This window comes from Hemitrygon akajei, chromosome 9, assembly GCF_048418815.1.
Source record: "Hemitrygon akajei chromosome 9, sHemAka1.3, whole genome shotgun sequence".
In the NCBI taxonomy this organism is placed as follows: domain Eukaryota; kingdom Metazoa; phylum Chordata; class Chondrichthyes; order Myliobatiformes; family Dasyatidae; genus Hemitrygon; species Hemitrygon akajei.
In genome coordinates, this window is record NC_133132.1 from 146,169,861 (window position 1) to 146,183,776 (window position 13,916).

Consider the following 13,916-nt stretch of genomic DNA (forward strand, 5'->3'; position numbering starts at 1 on the left):
ACTGAATGTCTGCTTGACCATTCTTCAAGTCAACTATATACATGTATGTAAACATATAATGTACATAGAAACGAGACAATGTTTCTCCGAACCAGGGTGTAAAGCACAGTTGTACACATAATGCACTATAACTTGAGGGAAAGATGAACCTTTATCTCACCCTGCCTCCTGCAATGGCTCTATTTCAATCCCCAGTTCCTTTATCTTTGCCATCGCTGCTTCCCTGATGTATCTTTCCACACGGTGCCTCAGCAATATCTTCTTCAGACGTACAGCATTGAAACAAGCCAATCATGCACTACATCCACCTCCAAATTCAACAGATCACCCTTCACAACTACCACCAGCTACAACATGATTTCACCACAACCCAGAGTCAAAGACCTACTCCTGATCCCTTTCTAACGTCTCCATCAGCGGGAAGGGAAGTAGAGCACTTTTTTAAAAAAAAAGTTTTATTTATTTGTACATGTGTTGTCATTGCTCAGGCCAACACTTATCATCCACTCTTAATTCTGCTGGAGGTGGTAGTAAGCTGCCTTTCTGAATCATGGTAGCTCTTAGAGGAGCTCGCACCATGGCTTAAGGTTCAGTGCTGCAGAATGTTGACCCACCATCAGCAAATGTTGGCAAACAAGAGAGAATCTGCAGATGCTGGAAATCTGAGTAACGCACACAAAATGCTGGAGGAACTCAGAAGGCCGGGCAGCATCAATGGAAAGAAGTACGGTCGACTTTGCGGAGCGAGACCCTTTAGCAGGACCGCAGAAAAAAATAAGGTGAGTAGATTTTAAAGGTGGGGGAGAGGAGAGAGAGAAGCACAAGGTGATAGGTGAAACCGGGATGGGTTGGGATGAAGTAAAGAGCTGGGAAGTTGAGTGGTGATACAGGGCTGGAGAAGGGGGAAGTTCGACAGGAGAGAACAGAAGGCCATGGGAAAAAAGGGGGGAGGAGCACCAGAGGAAGGTAATGGCCAGACATGGAGAAAGGGGATGGGGGATGGTGGAGGGGTAAATGATTGTGTTCCCAAGTTGGGATGATTCACAAATATAAAGTGGAATTTTCAGACCATTTCCCAGGAACATACTGTCCTTGGTCTCACAGATGGCGCATGTTTCAGATTTGGGAGGTGCTGATGACACCTTGGCCAACTTTTACAGTGCAAGTGCTGAGGGTGGAGCGTTAATGGAGGCATATTTATTCTCGAGGGTGTTGCGGTGTGAGGAGGTGCTAGAGCTACACGGTATGTAGATCCCATTACAGTGCTGACCCGTGGAAAGGGCTGCAGAGAAAAGGGGATTATGTTGCATTAAGCTGCCGGACCAGTTGCCAAAGGCCTAGGTCATTAGATTAGATTCGATTCAACTTTATTGTCATTGTGCCGAGTACAGATACAAAGCCAATGAAATGCAATTAGCATCTAACCAGAAGTGCAAAAGAAAAGTATTATTTACAAAATAACAGCGAATAAAAAGTGCTACAGCATACAAATATAAAAGTACTGAGACAGCCTAATATGGGTGCAATACTGCTTTGCGCTGTGATGTGAGGTTCAGCAGGGTCACAGCCACAGGTAAGAAGCTCTTCCTGTGCCTGCTGGTGCGGGAGCGGAGGCTCTTGTAGCGCCTACCGGATGGGAGGAGAGTAAAAAGTCCATGGTTAGGGCGAGATGTATCCTTCATAATAGTTTTCGCCCTGCCCAGGCAGTGTTTATGGTAGATGTTCTTAATGGTGGGCAATTGGGTGCCGATAATCTGCTGGGCAGTTTTCACCACCCGCTGGAGTGTTTTGCAGTCCGATACAAGGCAATTGCCATACCACACTGAGATGCAGTTGGTGAGTATGCTCTCAATGGTACAGCAGTAAAAGTCCGTCAGTATCCAGGGACAGAGGTGAACTTTTTTGATGCTCCGCAGGAAATAAAGGCACTGTTGCGCCTTTTTGATCAGGATGGAGGAGTTCAGGGACCAGGTAAGATCCTCGGAAATGTGGACACCAAGGATGTTTGAAGCTTCATACACACTCCACTATAGCTCCATTGATGTAGATGGGGATGTGAGTGTGGCTCCTAGCATGCATGGTCCACAATAATCTCCTATCATCGATCCTAAGCTGCATTTTAATCCCCCTATTACAAATGGAGAATTTCAATTTAGGTTAATAAACAACACTAACATAAAATCTTGCTCATATAATTAATAGAGACCATAAGCTAATGGATTATGTTAAAAAGCCATTCCAGGAAACGTGCTGTTGTATTTTCTCTGGCCCAGGAAAAGTCCAGTTGCTGAAGATTCCCCTTCACTTCAGGAGATGTTGAAATTGGTCAATAAATATCAATAATGACAATATAACATTTCAGATGAAAATGAGTCTGTCCTGCAGCCGGTTTATATTGAGTGATTGGGTTAAGTTTTTTGACTCCACTCATGAGCGCAGTGACAGATGACAGATTTAATAGGCAATGCGAACTTGGAGAGGATGTGTTGAAGGAAGGGAAAGAGTACATCATCATAAAAATTGACATTGTCTGTACAAGTTATTGATTAAGATGATAATTAAACTTTAAAAGTAATCCTCAGGCTTATTAGAACATTTTCCATTTTTACAATAAAGAACCAGAGCATGGTTAATGATCAGGCTTCTGTCTGGTCATAAGAGGACGCAGCAGAATGACCGCCTTCCATTCTACAAATCCTGAACCCTGCAGAACAGGAACATGCCCACCAACATCCCCCCAGCCCCCTCCATAATATTAAGTACACGATGGAAAATGCTCATAAGTGTACATGTATGATGTGTATGTAAAAACAGCCATCTGCAAATCCACATGCTTGCTTCTGGTTGTCAGTCTGAATCTGTGCACATTCGTGATAAAAAGAAACTGGCCCGTTTCTCGCTAATTGACCTACTAAAGATGCATCATATTGACAGCGTCAGTTGGAGTGGCCAGCCACAGTATTGCTGAAACCCAAGTTCACACCAACCATCTGCCCGTAAGACTGTTAGGTGCTTTTGTCACGTAAAGTAAACAACTTCAGAATGGATTTAGCAAGCAAAGAAGAAATGCAAGCGTCAATGGAAGGACTGCAGTTCATCAGTAACAGTAGAAATCTCCTTTGTAATCAGTAACTACGTGAGCACTGGCACATTACTGTCGTAGGTACGAACATACTAGTGTGTGTGTAGAAGACTGGCTGGCTTAACAGGGAAAGAGAACAGTTGTAAATGACTCTTCTGGTTGGAAAGATGGAACATCTAGCGTGCCTTAGGAATCAGTGCTGCTGAGGCCGCAACCTTTTAAGGACTTAAGTGAATGCACTGAAGCAAGTGTCTGCTGAATTTGATAACACCACAAAAACAGGAAAGCAGTTCTCAAGAGGGCATGAGTTCTTTTAGCCGAGTGTGCTGTAATCTGGCAAATGGAGGGAGATTTAAAAAACATGCAGTGATGTAGAAAAATACATTAGTATCCAATATGGCAGGAGAAAAACAAGTACATAATTTGAATGGCTATTGATCATGGAGCTCTGAGATATAGAAGGATCTGGGATATAGAGAGATTAGTATACAGGTGGAGCAATAATCAGGAAATGTTATTGTTAGACTCTTATTTATTGCAATAGGAATCTAATACAAAAGTTGGAAAATCATATCCTGATTTATAAAATTATTGTATTATTGTACATTAATATTACAATTACAGTTTATATTATTGTATTAGACCATAAAACCATAAGACATAGGAACAGAATTAGGCCGTTTGGCTCATCGAGTCTGCTCCGCCATTCCATCACGGCTGATTCAGTTTTCCTTGCAGACCCAATCTCCTGCCTTCTCCCCGTACCCATTCATGCCCTGACCAATGAAGAATCCATCAGCCTCTGCCTTAAATATACAGACAGACTTAGCCTTCACAGCTGCCTGCACTAAAGAATTCCACAGATTCACCATTTTCTAGCTAAAGAAATTCCTCATCTCCATTCCAGAAGTAAACCCCTCTGTTCTGAGGCTGTGTCATCTGGTCTTAGACCTCATTGAAGCCTATTGAATGGTGAAAGGCTTTATTAACATTATTTCCTTGTTTTAATATTCTAGTCCTCTTAAAGCGAATGCTAGCATCGCATTTGCCTTCCTCACCACAGACTCAACCTGCAAATTAATCTTTATAGAATCCTGTACAAGGACTTCCAAGTCTCTTTGTGGCTCAGTTTTTAAAAAATATTTTTTCTCTATTTAGAAAATAGTCAACAATTTCATTCCTTCTACAAAAGAGCATGGGCATAGACTTCCCAGCATTTTATTCCATCTGCCACTTCTTTACTCATTCTCCTAATCTAAGTATTGGAGTAGCTCAGAGACAGACCGTGCGACAGATACCTAAATGACAAGTTGCCTTACAAGGAGGGTCTTGACTTTAGCTGAGCAATAGGAGAATTGATTGTAGGATCTTCAAGGACTGGACTGTGCGGACGTGAAGAGAAGTTATGGGTTAGCATTTGAGAATAAGGGGGGGGGGGCACCCAGTGAAGCACAGAGTGAGAAATGTTCAGTGTGTAAACAGAACATCTGGCGCAGTATATCCTTGTAGGTCAGTGGGCATCCATCTGCAGTAGTCACATGTTCCACACTGGTCCATATCTAAGCATCTGAAGTGCTTTTTGAGAGGAAAAAAAACTTGAATGTGTTAGTGACCCCAGTTCAACCATTCTCTCTGGCAATGCATTCCAAGTATCCAGCTCTTTATGGATGAAAACGACCCTCCCGTGCTGCTGCATTCTCAAAGTCAGAACTCTACTACTGCTGTTGGTTGTGTCGTTATTGTCAATTGAGCACTTCTCAGATTTCACTATTATTCTCATACGTTACCCTCACACCCTGAAGAGCTGATGGTGAATAAAGTGAGCAAATTCATAGTTTTTAACTGCCAACATCTCGGCAGACCTACCCTGGAGCCAGCACATAGATGATGCAACCTTGAATAAAGCACACCAGCACCTGTACTTTAGAACTTTGAAGAGTAAAGCACAAGTGCAGGCCCTTCGGCCCACAAACTAATGACACCAACTCACCTCTGCTGGAGATCGGTACAATTATAAGCGTTGCTTATATAATGCTATGTGCCTGTGATGCTGCTCCAAGTAAGTTTTCCACTGCATCTGTGCATACATTTATGTGTGCATATGACCATCAAGTAGATTTTATATAGGACAATAAACCTCTCCCCCCTTATTCAAAATCTAAATGTGAGGCAGACGAGATAAACTTTTTTCGGAGTTATAACTCTTTGGAACATTCTTCCTCAAAGCAAGATGAAAGGTGTATAAGATAATGAGAGGCACTGATCGTGTGGACAGCCAGAGGCTTTTTTCCAGGGCTGAAATGACTAACATGAGGGGGCATAGTCTTAAGGTGCTTGGAAGTAGGTACTAGGGGGATGTCAGAGGTACGTTTTTCCACACAGAGTGGCGGGTGCATGGAATGCAGTGCCAGCGACAATGGTAGAGGTCTTTTAAAGAGATGGGTACATGTTGCTGAGAAAAATAGAGGGCTAATGGTAGGGTAATTCTAGACAGTTTCTAGAGTAGGTTACACGGTTGGCACAACATTGTGGGTACAAGGGCCTGTAATGTGCTGTAGATTTTCTATGACTCTCTGAAAGCAGGCTTTGAATATTTGAGCGAGTAGTAGATAGATGTCTGATGAATAGGGGATGAAAGGTTATCATGAGCAGATGAGGTTTTTAAAAGCGACTAGCCAGGTTTGAGGTACCAATTTATCTACTCCCACTTCCAACCTGTGAGATTCTTTTCACTCCAGTGAAAAATGACAGAAAGGAACGTAGAGATCTGTATCAGCCGCAGCAACAGGAATCTCTAGATTGAAGGTAAAATAAGAGTCCATGCATACTGAGCAACAAACACAAAATGCTGGAGGAATTCAGCAGGTCGGGGAGCATCTACAGAGAGGAATAAACCCAACCGAGACCCTTCACTGGGACTGGAAAGGGAGGGGGAGAAGCTCGAATAAGGTGGAGGGTGAGAGAGGGGGAATAAAGTAAGAAGCTGGGAGGTGATTGATGGAAAAACGAAAGGGTGAAAAAGGAATTTGACAGGAGAAAACAGTGGATTCTGAGAGAAAGGGAAGCACCAGGGAGATATGCTGGGCAGGCAAAAAGAGAAGCCTTCACTCCCTTCACTTCCTTATTCTAACTTCTTCCCCCTTCCTTTCAGGGTCACAGACTGAAATGTTGACTGTTTAGTCTTCGTCATAGATGTTGCCCCCAGCGTTTTGTGTTTCTTGCTCAGGGTTGCTAGCATTTGCAGAATCTCCTGTTTGTCCATGGACATGGAAAAGCAGAAACAACCTACAGCAATTGGAGCCGCATGATGCCACAACCAATAGATCAAATCAAATATCCAGATTGCTGCTACATGAATATGAATAATGAGCAACTAATAATTTCGAGGAAAATTATTTAAGAACACCTTGCCTTTGCTAGTGACAGAAATCAAGACTAAATTTAAAGACCAAGGTGCTTAGCTACCTTCAGCCAGCTGGAAAAAAAACTAAACTGGAACACGTTCCTGCCACCTCACTACAGGAAGGACGTGGAAACTATAGAAAGGGTGCAGAGGAGATTTACAAGGATGTTGCCTGGATTGGGGAGCATGCCACATGAGAATAGGTTGAGTGAACTTGGCCTTTTCTCCTTGGAGCGATGGAGGATAAGAGGTGACCTGATAGAGGTGTACAAGATAATGAGAGGCATTGATCATGCAGATATAGTCAGAGGCTTTTTCTCAGGACTGAAATGGCTAGCACGAGAGGGTATAGTTTTCAGGTGCTTGCAAGTAGGTACAGAAGAGATGTAAGGGGCAAGTTGTTTTTTTTAAAAAACGCAGAGAGTGGTAACTGCATGGAATGGGCTGCCAGTGACAGTGGTGGAGGTGGAAACGATAGGGTCCTTTTGAGAGGCTTCTGGATGGCTACATGGAGCTTAGAAAAATAGAGGGCTATGGGTAACCCTAGGTAACTTCTAAGGTAAGGACATGTTCAGCACAGCTTTGTGGGCCAAAGGGCCTGTATTAATAGAGCTGAAGGAATACAAATAATTTTGACTGTGAAACAGGAGATCATTCAAATACCATATTGGTTCATGAATAGCCTTCAGGGAAGGAAATCAGCCCATTCCCAGGTATCAAATGGTTTCTGCTTTTACATATGTGCTTAAATTGATTTTGTTCATAAATTGTGAAAAGTGCATAAAATTACTGTATATATCATGCAAGCGTCAATACAAAAGTCACTCAATATGGTAACCACACCACCATAATAATAATTTTGTTGCTTCAGGTGTGATAGAATCGGAGAGACAAGAGGGGGAGGTGTTGCGTTGCTTGTCAGAGAAAATATTACAGCGGTGCTTTGGCAGGATAGATTAGAGGGCTCGTCTTGGGAGACTATTTGGGTGGAATTGAGGAATGGGAAAGGTGTAGTAACACTTATAGGGGTGTATTATAGACTACCTAATGGGGAGCGAGAATTGGAGGAGCAAATTTGTAAGGAGATAGCAGATATTTGTAGTAAGCACAGGGCTGTGACTGTGGGAGATTTTAATTTTCCACACAGACTGCGAAGTCCATACTGTAAAAGAGATGGATGGTTTGGAGTTTGTAAAATGTGTGCAGGATAGTTTTTTGCAGCAATACATAGAGGTACCAACTAGAGAAGGGGCAGTGTTGGATCTCCTGTTAGGGAATGAGATAGGTCAGGTGACGGAGGTATGTGTTGGGGAACACGTCAGGCCCAGTGATCACAATGCCATTAGTTTCAATATAATTATGAAGAAGGATAGGACTGGACCCAGGGTTGAAATTTTTGATTGGAGAAAGGCTAACTTTGAGGAGATGAGAAAGGATTTAGAAGGAGTGAATTGGGACAGTTTGTTTTATGGGAAGGATGTAACAGAGAAATGGCGGTCATTTAAAGGTGAAATTTTGAGGGTACCGAATCTTTATGTTTCTGTTACGTTGAAAGGAAAGGTTAAAAGTTTGAGAGCGCCATGGTTTTCAAGGGATATTGGAAACTTGGTTAGGAAAAAGAGATATATCTACAATAAATATAGGCAGCATGGAGTAAATGAGGTGCTCGAGGAATATAAAGAATGTAAGAAGAATCTTGAGAGAAATTAGAAAAGCTAAAAGAAGATACGAGGTTGCTTTGGCAAGTAAGGTGAAAATAAATCCGAAGGGTTTCTACAGTTATATTCATAGCAAAAGGATAGTGAGGGATATGGTTTTCAAGTGATATTAGAAACTTGGTTCGAAAAAAGTGGGATGTCTACAATAGATATAGGCAGCATGGAGTAAAGGAATTGCTCGAGGAATATAAAGAATGTAAAAGGAATCTTAAGAAAGAGATTAGAAAAGCTAAAAGAAGTTACGAGTTTGGTTTGGCAAATAAGGTGGAAGTAAATCCGAAAGGCTTCTACAGTTATATTAAAAGCAAGAGGATAGTGAGGGATAAAATTGGTCCCTTAGAGAATCAGGGTGGTCAGCTATGTGTGGAGCCGAGGGAGATGGGAGAGATTTTGAACGATTTCTTCTCTTCGGTATTCACTAAGGAGAAGGATATTGAATGGTGTAAGGTGTGGGAAACAAGTAAGGAAGTTATGGAACCTATGACAATTAAAGAGGTGGAAGTACTGGCGCTTTTAAGAAATTTAAAAGTGGATAAATCTCCGGGTCCTGACAGGATATTCCCCAGGACCTTAAGGGAAGTTTGTGTAGAGATAGCAGGAGCTCTGACGGAGATCTTTCAGATATAATTAGAAACGGGGATTGTGCCGGAGGATTGGCGTATTGCTCATGTGGTTCCATTGTTTAAAAAGGGTTCTAGAAGTAAGCCTGGCAATTATAAACCTGTCAGTTTGACATCAGTGGTGGGTAAACTAATGGAAAGTATTCTTAGAGATAGTATTTATAATTATCTGGATAAACAGGATCTGATTAGGAGTAGCCAGCATGGAAGGTCATGTTTGACAAACCTTATTGAATTTTTTGAAGTAGTTACAAGGAATGTTGACGAGGGTAAGGCAGTGGATGTAGTCTATATGGACTTCAGCAAGGCCTTTGACAAAGTTCCACATGGAAGGTTAGTTAAGAAGGTTCAGTCGTTAGGCATTAATGCTGGAGTAATAAAATGGATTCAACAGTGGCTAGATGGGAGATGCCAGAGAGTAGTGGTGGATAATTGTTTATCGGGATGGAGGCCGGTGACTAGCGGGGTGCCTCAGGGATCTGTTTTGGGCCCAATGTTGTTTGTAATATACATAAATGATCTGGATGATGGGGTGGTAAATTGGATTAGTAAGTATGCTGATGATACTAAGGTAGGAGGTGTTGTGGATAATGAGGGGGGTTTTCAAAGCTTGCAGGGAGATTTATGCCTGTTAGAAGAATGGGCTGAACGTTGGCAGACGGAGTTTAATGCTGAGATGTGTGAGGTTCTACATTTTGGCAGGAATAATCCAAACAGAACATACAGGGTAAATGGTAGGGCATTGAGGAATGCAGTGGAACAGAGAGATCTAGGAATAACAGTGCATAGTTCCCTGAAGGTGGAGTCTCATGTAGATAGGGTGGTGAAGAAGGCTTTTGGAACGCTGGCCTTTATAAATCAGAGCATTGAGTACAGAAGTTGGGATGTAATGTTAAAATTGTACAAGGCATTGGTAAGGCCAAATTTTGAATATTGTGTACAGTTCTGGTCACCGAATTATAGGAAAGATATCAATAAATTAGAGAGAGTTGCAGAGACGATTTACTAGGATGTTACCTGGGTTTCAGCACTTAAGTTACAGAGAAAGGCTGAACAAGTTAGGTCTCTATTCATTGGAGCGTAGAAGGTTGAGGGGGGATTTGATCGAGGTATTTAAAATTTTGAGAGGGATAGATAGAGTTGACGTGAATAGGCTGTTCCCATTGAGAGTAGGGGAGATTCAAACAAGAGGACATGATTTGAGAGTTAGGGGGCAAAAGTTTAAGGGAAACACGAGGGGTTATTTCTTTACTCAGAGAGTGATAGCTGTGTGGAATGAGCTTCCTGTAGAAGTAGTAGAGGCCAGTTCAGTTGTGTCATTTAAGGTAAAATTGGATAGGTATATGGACAGGAAAGGAGTGGAGGGTTATGGGCTGAGTGCAGGTAGGTGGGACTAGGTGAGATTAAGAGTTCGGCATGGACTAGGAGGGCCGGAATGACCTGTTTCCGTGCTGTGATTGTTATATGGTTATAAAATTGGTCCCTTAGAGAATCAGAGTGGATAGCTATGTGTGGGGCTGAAAGAGATGGGGGAGATTTTGAACAATTTCTTTTCTTCCGTATTCACTAAGGAGAAGGATATTGAATTGTGTAAGGTAAGGGAAACAAGTAGAGAAGTTACGGAAACTATGACGATTAAAGAGATATTCCCTAGGATCTTGAGGGAGGTCAGTGTAGAAATAGCAGGGGCTCTGACAGAAATATTTCAAATGTCATTAGAAATGGGGATGGTGCCGGAGGATTGGTGTATTGCTCATGTGGTTCCTTTGTTTAAAAAGGGTTCTAAGAGTAAACCTAACAATTATAGGCCTGTCGGTTTGACATCAGTGGTGGGTAAATTAATGGAAAATATTCTTAGAGATGGTAAATATAATTATCTGGATAGACAGGGTCTGATTAGGAACAGTCAACATGGATTTGTGCGTGGAAGGTCATGTTTGACAAATCTTATTGAATTTTTTGAAGAGGTTACGAGGAAAGTTGATGAGGGTAAAGCTGTGGATGTTGTCTATATGGACTTCAGTAAGGCCTTTGACAAGGTTCCACGTGGAACATTAGTTAGGAAGGTTCAATCATTAGGTATTAATAATGAAATAGTAAAACGGATTCAACAGTGGCTGGATGGGAAATGCCAGAGAGTAGTGGTGGATAACTGTTTGTCAGGTTGGAGGCTGGTGACTAGTGGTGTGCCTCAGGGATCTGGACTGGGTCCAATGTTGTTTGTCATATACATTAATGATCTGGATGATAGGGTGGTAAATTGGATTAGTAAGTATGCAGATGATACTAAGGTAGGTGGCATTGTGGATAATGAAGTAGGTTTTCAAAGCTTGCAGAGAGATTTAGGCCAGTTAGAAGAGTGGGCTGAGCGATGGCAGATGGAGTTTAATGCTGATAAGTGTGAGGTGCTACGTTTTGGTAGGAATAATCCAAATAGGACATAAATGGTAAATGGTAGGGCATTGAAGAATGCAGTAGAACAGAGTGATCTAGGAATAATGGTACATAGTTCCCTGAAGGTGGAATCTCATATGGATAGGGTGGTGAAGAAAGCTTTTGGTTGTTGGCCTTTATAAATCAGAGCATTGAGTATAGGAGTTAGAACGTAATGTTAAAATTGTACAAGGCATTGGTGAGGCCAAATTTGAAGTAATGTGTACAGTTCTGGTCACCTAATTACAGGAAAGATGTCAACAAAATAGAGAGAGTACAGAGAAGATTTACTAGAATGTTACCTGGGTTTCAGCACCTAAGTTACAGGGAAATAATGAACAAGTTAGATCTTTATTCTTTGGAGCGTAGAAGGTTGAGGGGGGACTTGATAGAGGTATTTAAAATTATGAGGGGGATAGATAGAGTTGACGTGGATAGGCTTTTTCCATTGAGAGTAGGGGAGATTCAAAGAAGAGGACATGAGTTAAGAGTTAGGGGGGCAAAAGTTTAAGGGTAACACAAGGGGGAATTTCTTTACTCAGAGAGTGGTAGCTGTGTGGAACGAGCTTCCAGTAGAAGTGGTAGAGGCAGGTTCGGTATTGGCATTTAAAGTAAAATTGGATAGGTATATGGACAGGAAAGGAATGGAGGGTTATGGGCTGAGTGCGGGTCGGTGGGACTAGGTGAGAGTAAGCGTTCGGCACAGACTAGAAGAACCAAGATGGACTGTTTCCGTGCTGTAATTGTAATATCGTTATAATGGAATGAATTTAAATATCTGATGAGACTTGGGATTCGATTCTCAAATCGGTTAATTCAACCTCTCTTTGTGCTTGCCATTGCCTTTTACAGTTTAAGATTGTTCATAGAGCCCATATGTCTAAATCTAAACTATCTCAATTTTACCCTAACATCAGTCCTCTCTGTGATAAATGCAAAAGGGGCGAGGCCTCTCTCATTCATATGTACTGGTTTTGTCTTAGCTTGGAGAAATTTTGGAAAGACGTCTTCATAACATTATCTTGTATTCTGAATCACCACCTAGAACCTAACCCTTTAATTGCTTTGTTCAGTTTTTTGGGTGAGACAGATTTACATCTGAGTTCGACTAAGTGTCGAATATTATCTTTTGCTTCTCTCCTGGCTAGACGTTTAATCCTCCTTAGATGGAGGGATGTTGCCCCGCCCACGCATGCTCAATGGCTTAATGATATTATGTGCTGCTTAGACCTTGAAAAAATTCATTATTCAGTTCTTAATTCGGATACAAAGTTCCATAAGGTCTGGGGACCTTTTATTGAGTATTTTCATAACCTTCCTCTTAACTAAGGTTTTTTTTTCGGTCCCTTGCTTTCATCTCCTTTTTTGTTGGTAGTAGGCATTAATATCTTCTGTTGCTAAGTGTATTTACAGTTTTGGGGGTTTGAATGTCCTGATGTATACTCTCTAGATTGTGTTGTGGTTGGTCTGGAGTTCTTTTTTGTTGCGGGGCTTGGGGAGGATACTAATTTTACATATCTTCAATTTGGGTGCTTTCTCAATTATCTTCTTTTGTATTATATTATTATTATATGTTTATTTTTGCACTGTATTAATGTTCTTCATTTCGATCTGGGTTTTTTTTATCTGTAGCGATGTAGAAAATGTATAAAAAAAACTAATAATGGAATGAATGACATCAAAAAAGCACACAGGATCGATAGGAAACAGCAATTTCTATGTAAGGGGGGGTTTCTTCTTTTTCTTTGTTACTGCGTATGTTAATCAAAATGGTTTCTTTGTTTTGTTAAAAGTAGGAATGCTTCTTTGTTGCAAGAGAGTGCTGGAAGCTTGTTTGGGTTAAAATTTTACTGATAACGAGAATTGTATTCCTTTGTAAACCAATTGGGATTAATGTTGTTCTTTCTTCTGAGTCTGTAAGCTATTGTTGGCGGGCTTTTAGGGAGATCGGCGCAAGGGAGTGAGAGAGAGAGAGGACGCGATGCTGTAAACCGGGTGAGGAGCGGACCCCAAACGGGGGTCCGAGGCCAGGAGGTACCCCGAGGAGAGGACACGAAGATAGATGTGCTTGGTTGACCACTTCGGGTGGTCCTGAGCTGCGAGTCGAGGAGTTCGGAGGGGATCGAATGGTGGCCAGAAGACTTCAGTAATTGAGCTCCAATGGTTATTCATGAAGTGGTTTGGGCTTTGATAAGTTTGGCACCTTTTCTTTATTTTCTTTTCCTTCATGTATACTGTATCGTTATTAATTACTTAGTTATAGTAATCTTTATAAACTGTAATCATTTAATCGCATATGGTGTACTGTCTGTTTTTGGGCGAGGTGGGGACATCACACAGCATCCACACAAGCTGATTACCCAGTTTGGTGGGGCTGAAGGCTGCTCCCCCTAGACGAGAACGAGCTGAGCGAGCCTGAGGCGACCCGGGGGCTTACATCTAAAAGTGGAAGCAGAGAGAAAACTACCTCTGCTGTTTAAAAGGAACACATTTACACATGTCGGATATTTGAAATAATATTATGGGAGTTAGTTTGTATGTAGGAGGTGTGTCCCCAAGTCAGACATTCATAACCCAAGAACGGCCTGCAGCGTACTCCTTTCAGTTGTACCAAGTTGCTACACAGTTTGCAGAAAAGTTCTGCAAACCTCCTGTCCAAG

General features: G+C 41.8%; 1 protein-coding gene across 4 annotated transcripts in view; it reads right to left on the minus strand.

The window, feature by feature from the left end:
• LOC140733628 (chloride intracellular channel protein 5-like) overlaps nucleotides 1-13,916 on the minus strand; it is a 129,169-nt gene that overhangs the window by 14,018 nt on the left and 101,235 nt on the right. The window lies entirely within an intron of this gene.